Genomic DNA, 5,961 nt, shown 5'->3' with positions numbered 1-5,961 from the left:
TCTCTGTCCAATCATTACCAGTATTAAGTTAGTCAAGCAGAGGCTTCCATGCCCATACTCAATTCATAGAGCTTATAGAGTTATTTCAGAAAATCACTAAACAAACAACAAATCCTGGGCAGGGGGAGGATCAGATTTTTTATATAATTAAATAATATGTGTCTCACTTAAACTATTTAGTATTGATTGAAAATTAAGAGACATACAAAGAAATAAGACAGTATAGCCATCAACAAGAAAATATGCTATTAGTAGACACCGTCCCTAGGAAAATCTGACATTGGACTTATTACACAAAGATTTTAAACCAGCTGTGTTAAATATGTTCAAAGAGCTAAAGGAAACTGTGTTTGGAAAAACTAAAGGTTAAGTATTAGAGCAATGTTTTGCTAAATAGAGATTATCAATAAAAGATAGAAATTATCAGGGACCAAAGAGAAATTCTGGAGTTAAAAAAGTACAAAAGTTGCTCTTCCTATAAGCAACCTTAGGTGACCTCTGAAAATGGTTTACTATTCATCTGATCTAAAAAAAATGCCACAAAATCATTCAAATCAAGAGTTTCAAATCATTTTGTCCATTTTAAGAACACTTGTGAAACTGCCCCGGTCATCAAGAATATGAATATCCGAAGAGCCACCGAGTACCTGAGCATATCACTTTATAGAAGGAATGTGTGCCATTCCATCGTTACAATGGTGGCGTTGGTTGTTGTGTAAAGACAAGCGGTGGTGATGCATGCAGGGTGAGTGGTTGGAAAAAAAAAAGAAAAAAAAAAGTGCTGAATTTTTGCTGCACAAGCTTACAAATGCAGAGGATGCTGCTGAATTTACGGATTTAGATGTAGACTCTCTGGTTAGATAAGCACATCCAGATAAACAAAGTTCCCAATACACGGAGCGGAAGATACAAAGCTCCTGGGAGGTTTAAACCAGACATGAGCTCTCCCTGCCACATTGAGGCGATCCTTACTGAAAAACAGCAGATTCCTCCTAAACCCGAAGAGGATGTTGCAGAGAGGGGAAAAAAACCAAAAAAAAAAAAACCAAACTTATTTCAGAAGAAACACAATCATATGATCTGAGAGTAAATTCAGTATTAAAAATGCTAACAAAAGAAAGCAAAGAGAAAGAAGGAAGGAAGGAAAAGTACAACAATTGAAGTGTTACATGTCACTAGTGGGGCTTGAGAACATATTTGAACAGCAAGAAGAATGTATCAGAGAATTTTAAGATAGATTGGTAGCAGTTAGGTAATTTGAGAGGAAAAAGTGATAATGAAGAAAAATGAACATTTTCAGAGGTCTGTGTGACACCCCTGAATATACACACTTAACGGGAACCCCAGAAGGAGAGGAGAAAGAGAAAAAGGAGCAGAAAGAATATTTGAATGATCACTGGTTTTCAATCACTCCCAAATGTGATGAAAACCTTAGTTTGCATATCTGAGAAATTCAACACTTACCAGATAGGAAAACCCAAAGAGATCCACACTGAGACGCATCAGAGTCAAACTGTTGAAAGTCAAAAACAAAGACTGAAAGCAATAAGGAAAAAGGGGACTCATCATGCATCAGGAAATCTCAATAACATTAACAGCAGGCTTTTCTCATCAGAAACCACGGACACTGGAAAACGGTGAAATGACACTGGAAAACGGTGAATCTTAGTTTTTCTGGATATGGAAATCTTGGCTTGCAGTCGTTTTCTCTTCCAGGAGAGAAAACGACTGCAAGCCAAGATTTCCATATCCAGAAAAACTAAGATTCAAAAATGAGGAAATAAAGACCATTCCAGATTTTCTCTTAAAAAAATGAGAGACTTTGTTGCTAGCAGAATTTCTCTACAAGAAATACTAAAGGGAACACATCAGGAGGAAAGGACGATAGAATGTCATGTGAATTGACAAGAGGATGGAAAGAATACTAGTAAACGTGTGTATCTATTGCAGAAGAGGGTGTTGGGAGAAGAATCTACGGCGTCCCTGTGGCCTTTTGCACTTGTCGCACTCCTACTGGTCGGTCGGCCAGGGAGGGAGAGGGTGTGAGAGAGCAACCAGGAAAATGTGAGTGGGTGACCTTCTGAAGGTCACATTTACCCAGTTCAGGGATTTACTCTCGATCCTGCCCCAACATCCTTCAAAAGCTACATGTTTCGTGTTTCTCCATTTTAAAGTTCTTAGTGTCTCAGCCGAGAGCTCATTCTGCGTCTTCTGGGTGGTCTTGCAGTACCTTAAAGGAAGAAGAAAAGGGGAAGAGATTAGAAAAAGGAAGATATAGGAGGGTGGGGAAAGAGGAAGACATGAGGCCTAGACCAGTCTCTGACTTAAGGCTAACTGCTATTGAAGTGTTTTTGGGATCCATTTCCCTGTCAGCTTAAGTCATGGAGATAAGTCCCTTTAGTCTTTCTCCTCACAGTTCATCCTCTGCTGTCTCTAATTTTGGAGCGCAAACTCTTTTTCTCTAGATGTGAAAGTGGATATGCTTCTGTGCTGTCTACGTAAGATAGAACTGATTCTGAATATCTAAAATCCATTCAGTCAGAGAAACCAATACTTTTCTAAGCACCCTCTCCTCTTAATAGAAGGAACAAGCCACGAAAACTTCCCTGTTTGCCAAGGGGGTACACATGACCCATCAGAGGTGCACGCCTGATCTCAGAACCTCGGAGACCCCGAGGGAAGCAGTCTTCCTTGCGTTCCCTCCACAAGGATCTTCCAGGGAAGGAAGAATTCATATCCTGCAAAATGGAACAGGCTAAAAATAGAATGGAAATAAATGATATTTCCCAGCTTCTAGAAGCATATTACAAAAATAGAAGCTGAAAGTTAAAGGGAAAAACAAAGAAGAATTCTCATCTGTAGTGTGATGAATTCAAATTTCCCTTAAGAATTTTGGTTTCAGGAAAACAATTTTTGCAACTTAACACAACATCCCGAGAGTGGGATGCTAAAATCCTTAATAAATAGCATTGTTAATTCAGGACAGCTGAGTAAAAAAACGTGACTGTCACTTAAGGTTTCCTCTTCCTTGCCATCTTTTGATGGAGAGGCATCTTCATCTCGGCATAACTTAACTCCTTTCTAGCTAACTCACAATTGTCTTGGCCTCTAGGCTAGATATTGCTTACATGGATTAGCATGCCATTTATTTTTTATTTTATTTTATTTTATTTTTAAATATATATCTTACTGATTTTTTACAGAGAGGAAGGGAGAGAGATAGAGAGCTAGAAACGTAGATGAGAGAGAGACATCGACCAGCTGCCTCCTGCACACCCCCCACCGGGGATGTGCCCGCAACTAAGGTACATGCCCTTGACCGGAATCGAACCCGGGACCCTTCAGTCCGCAGACCGACGCTCTACCACTGAGCCAAACCGGCTTCGGCTAGCATGCCATTTAAAATATTTTGCACACTCTACTGCAAATTATTTAAAAACTAGAGGCCCTGTGCATGGTTGGGGTCCGGCAGGCCTCTCGCACCCAATTGGGAGGTGGGGTGTGATCAAAGGTGGGGCTAGCCAGGGGGAGGGGCCTCGGGCAGTTAGCTGGCTGGCCCCGCATGCTGGTCAAACTCCCAGTTGGGACAATTTGCATATTAGCCTTTTATCATACAGGATAAAAGCAATCAAACCAACAAACTCACGACCCCTGCTATTGCTACTAGAAAACACAGTTGCCAAAGGAAGCACATAGGTTTACAGATATGTCATTTTCACGGTTGCACTGAACAGTGTGTTTCTCTGCTGTAGCTGGGACAGGTCGGGGAGTAGGTTGGCTGAGAAGCGGGGGCACGCTCCTCACACCAGGGGACTGTGTGCCACTGGAATGAACACACATCAGATGAGATGTCACTCTCAGAAACACCAGAGAGGCATTTAACTCCGGCCAGATCTTTGTTGCGTGCGCTGCCTTTCCCTAATCTGTATGTCTATGCTGAGAGCTGAATTTATAAAACACCAGAGTGGGGCTGACAGGCTGACAGCCAGTGGGAATTAGAAAGAGAAGAGGTGAGATTGTCTGTTATATTGGGGCTTGGCGGACAAGGGCCTGGTATTTCTACAGCATTAAGTTAATGTGTTGGGACAATGCTGTACTCAGGACTTAAATTGCTCGGTGTTGCCTGCTTGCAGAGAGGCTCCTGCAGCTGGGCCTCTGCAAAATGTGGAATGCAAGGTGCGAAAGGGCTAAGCATCCCTTGATACATGCTTTAGCTGAGGCCTTCTAGAGATATTGTTTCTAGCTTTACTGCCCAGCCTGGAGAATTACACACCGTGGGGATTTCAGGCCAGAAAAAGCAGGGTGCTAGGTTCATGCAGAGAGAGTTCATGCAGAGAGAGTTAGTTAAAACAGGCCCCCAGTTTTGTCCTTCTGGAGTCACCCACTGCTTTCTGTAGGATAGCCCTTTATCACTTGCCTTGCCTATGCCCTGGATCCTGTCTCAGGTTTTCCCTAGCCCATGCTGCCTGCCCCAGGTGCCACACACTGTGCTCGGAGCTGGGAATACATATAGAGGTGCGGTCTCTGCCCCTGAGGATTTATAGTGTGGTGGGAACTGCAATTCTATGAGCTGCCAGAGACGTGGACAGAGTTCAGGGAGAGTACCGGGCATCTTTTTCTCTAGCAAGCACTATTGATTTTAAAACAAGGGAGGTAGTTTCTTTATCTGCAAATAGGTTAGTTTTAGAGTCCTTAGGTGGGAGGAGTGGAGTTTCTGGTCATCCACAGGCAGGGGTTAGAATAGTCATTTTAAATTTATACACGAGAGGCAAGGCACCCAAGTCCATACAGCAAATATGTAGTTGATTACATTTTAAACCCTTCTCAACAGATAGCCAGTTATATAAGCGCACATCGTTCCTCAGAAGCAAACACATCTCCAGAACTTAACAGAAGAACTCTAACTTAAAATTTTTATCGAACCTCTGTATTTGTATCAATATTATAACCCAGACAACTTTTTCCTTGTATTCATGGTTCTCTTAAAGGTAGCACACTAGGGGCAAATTTCCATGCCTGGCACCAGAAGCAAGCTGAGGAGGGAGAGAGAACATCTGGGAAGACCTTTGGGTACACAGCTGTAACTTCTCTCAAAGGCAGGAACCGAAACTTTGAAGTGTCTGCAGGAAACCAGAACTTTAGTTCTCGGAATAGGCTGATTCCCTTTCTAGCCTTTCTAAAGGGATCTGATGACTCCTTAAATGCATTTTTAATGAGACATCCAGATAACCAGAAGACATATGGCGCTAATGTTTCCCTGGCCTTTTACGAACAGAAGCAGCTGGTAAGCAGAACAAAAATATTTTTTAGAGGAACAAGCGAGCCTCAGGCTTCACTCTTGCCTTCAATGAGCTGGAGATCGAACCCAGGGCTGGCTCTGCTTGAGGAGCTGTGAATGTGTCACCTGTGATAGGGACTGATGTCTCCTCACTGGGCCTATGAGCTCCTTTTGTGACAATATATGTGATTGTCATATATTTCTAGATTTATGTATATAAGTTAATATGTAAGTTAATACACCTAGGAACTATGTTTATAGAGGCAAGAAGCGATGTGAGAGGCTCCAGGGAAGGTGAGAAGAGGCTGGTTGCCACTGGCGATGTGGATGGGGTGGAGGTGGTAGAGTGGTAGGAAGTGGTGGCCGGTTGATCAGATTTCCCTTGTGTCTCCCTTTTAGTTCTCAGAAGCAGCTCACATCTCATTTTGTAAATTAAAACCATGATGACTAAACTTGGAACAAATCCAACAACCAGGTGGAATGATTCAGTCTAATTGAGAGATAATTTTTTTTTAACCAACTAACTTCAAATTATATTAGGCTCCATTGCTGTGCCTTGTTCTGTCTTCATATTAGGCCAACTCCCAAAGACTTATGGAACCATCTCTGTTTCCTTTGAAGTCCCTTTTATGATAAACACATTGCTTTTCGAATGCTGGGCATGTACCAGGTGTTGTCTAATT

The 5,961-nt window shown here is 42.2% G+C and overlaps 1 pseudogene across 1 annotated transcript; it reads left to right on the top strand.

Annotated features, from left to right (window-relative positions):
* Window positions 1–504: 504 nt before the first annotated feature.
* On the top strand, window positions 505–1,084 carry LOC311627613 (large ribosomal subunit protein uL22-like; annotated as a pseudogene). Its single transcript has one exon. The product of its transcript is annotated as a large ribosomal subunit protein uL22-like (transcript).
* The last annotated feature ends 4,877 nt before the right edge of the window (window positions 1,085–5,961 follow it).

This window comes from Pipistrellus hanaki (assembly GCF_964339955.1).
Source record: "Pipistrellus hanaki genome assembly, chromosome: 9".
In the NCBI taxonomy this organism is placed as follows: domain Eukaryota; kingdom Metazoa; phylum Chordata; class Mammalia; order Chiroptera; family Vespertilionidae; genus Pipistrellus; species Pipistrellus hanaki.
The sequence above is the reverse complement of the archived record's forward strand: the minus strand, read 5'-3'. Positions and strand labels throughout refer to the sequence as shown.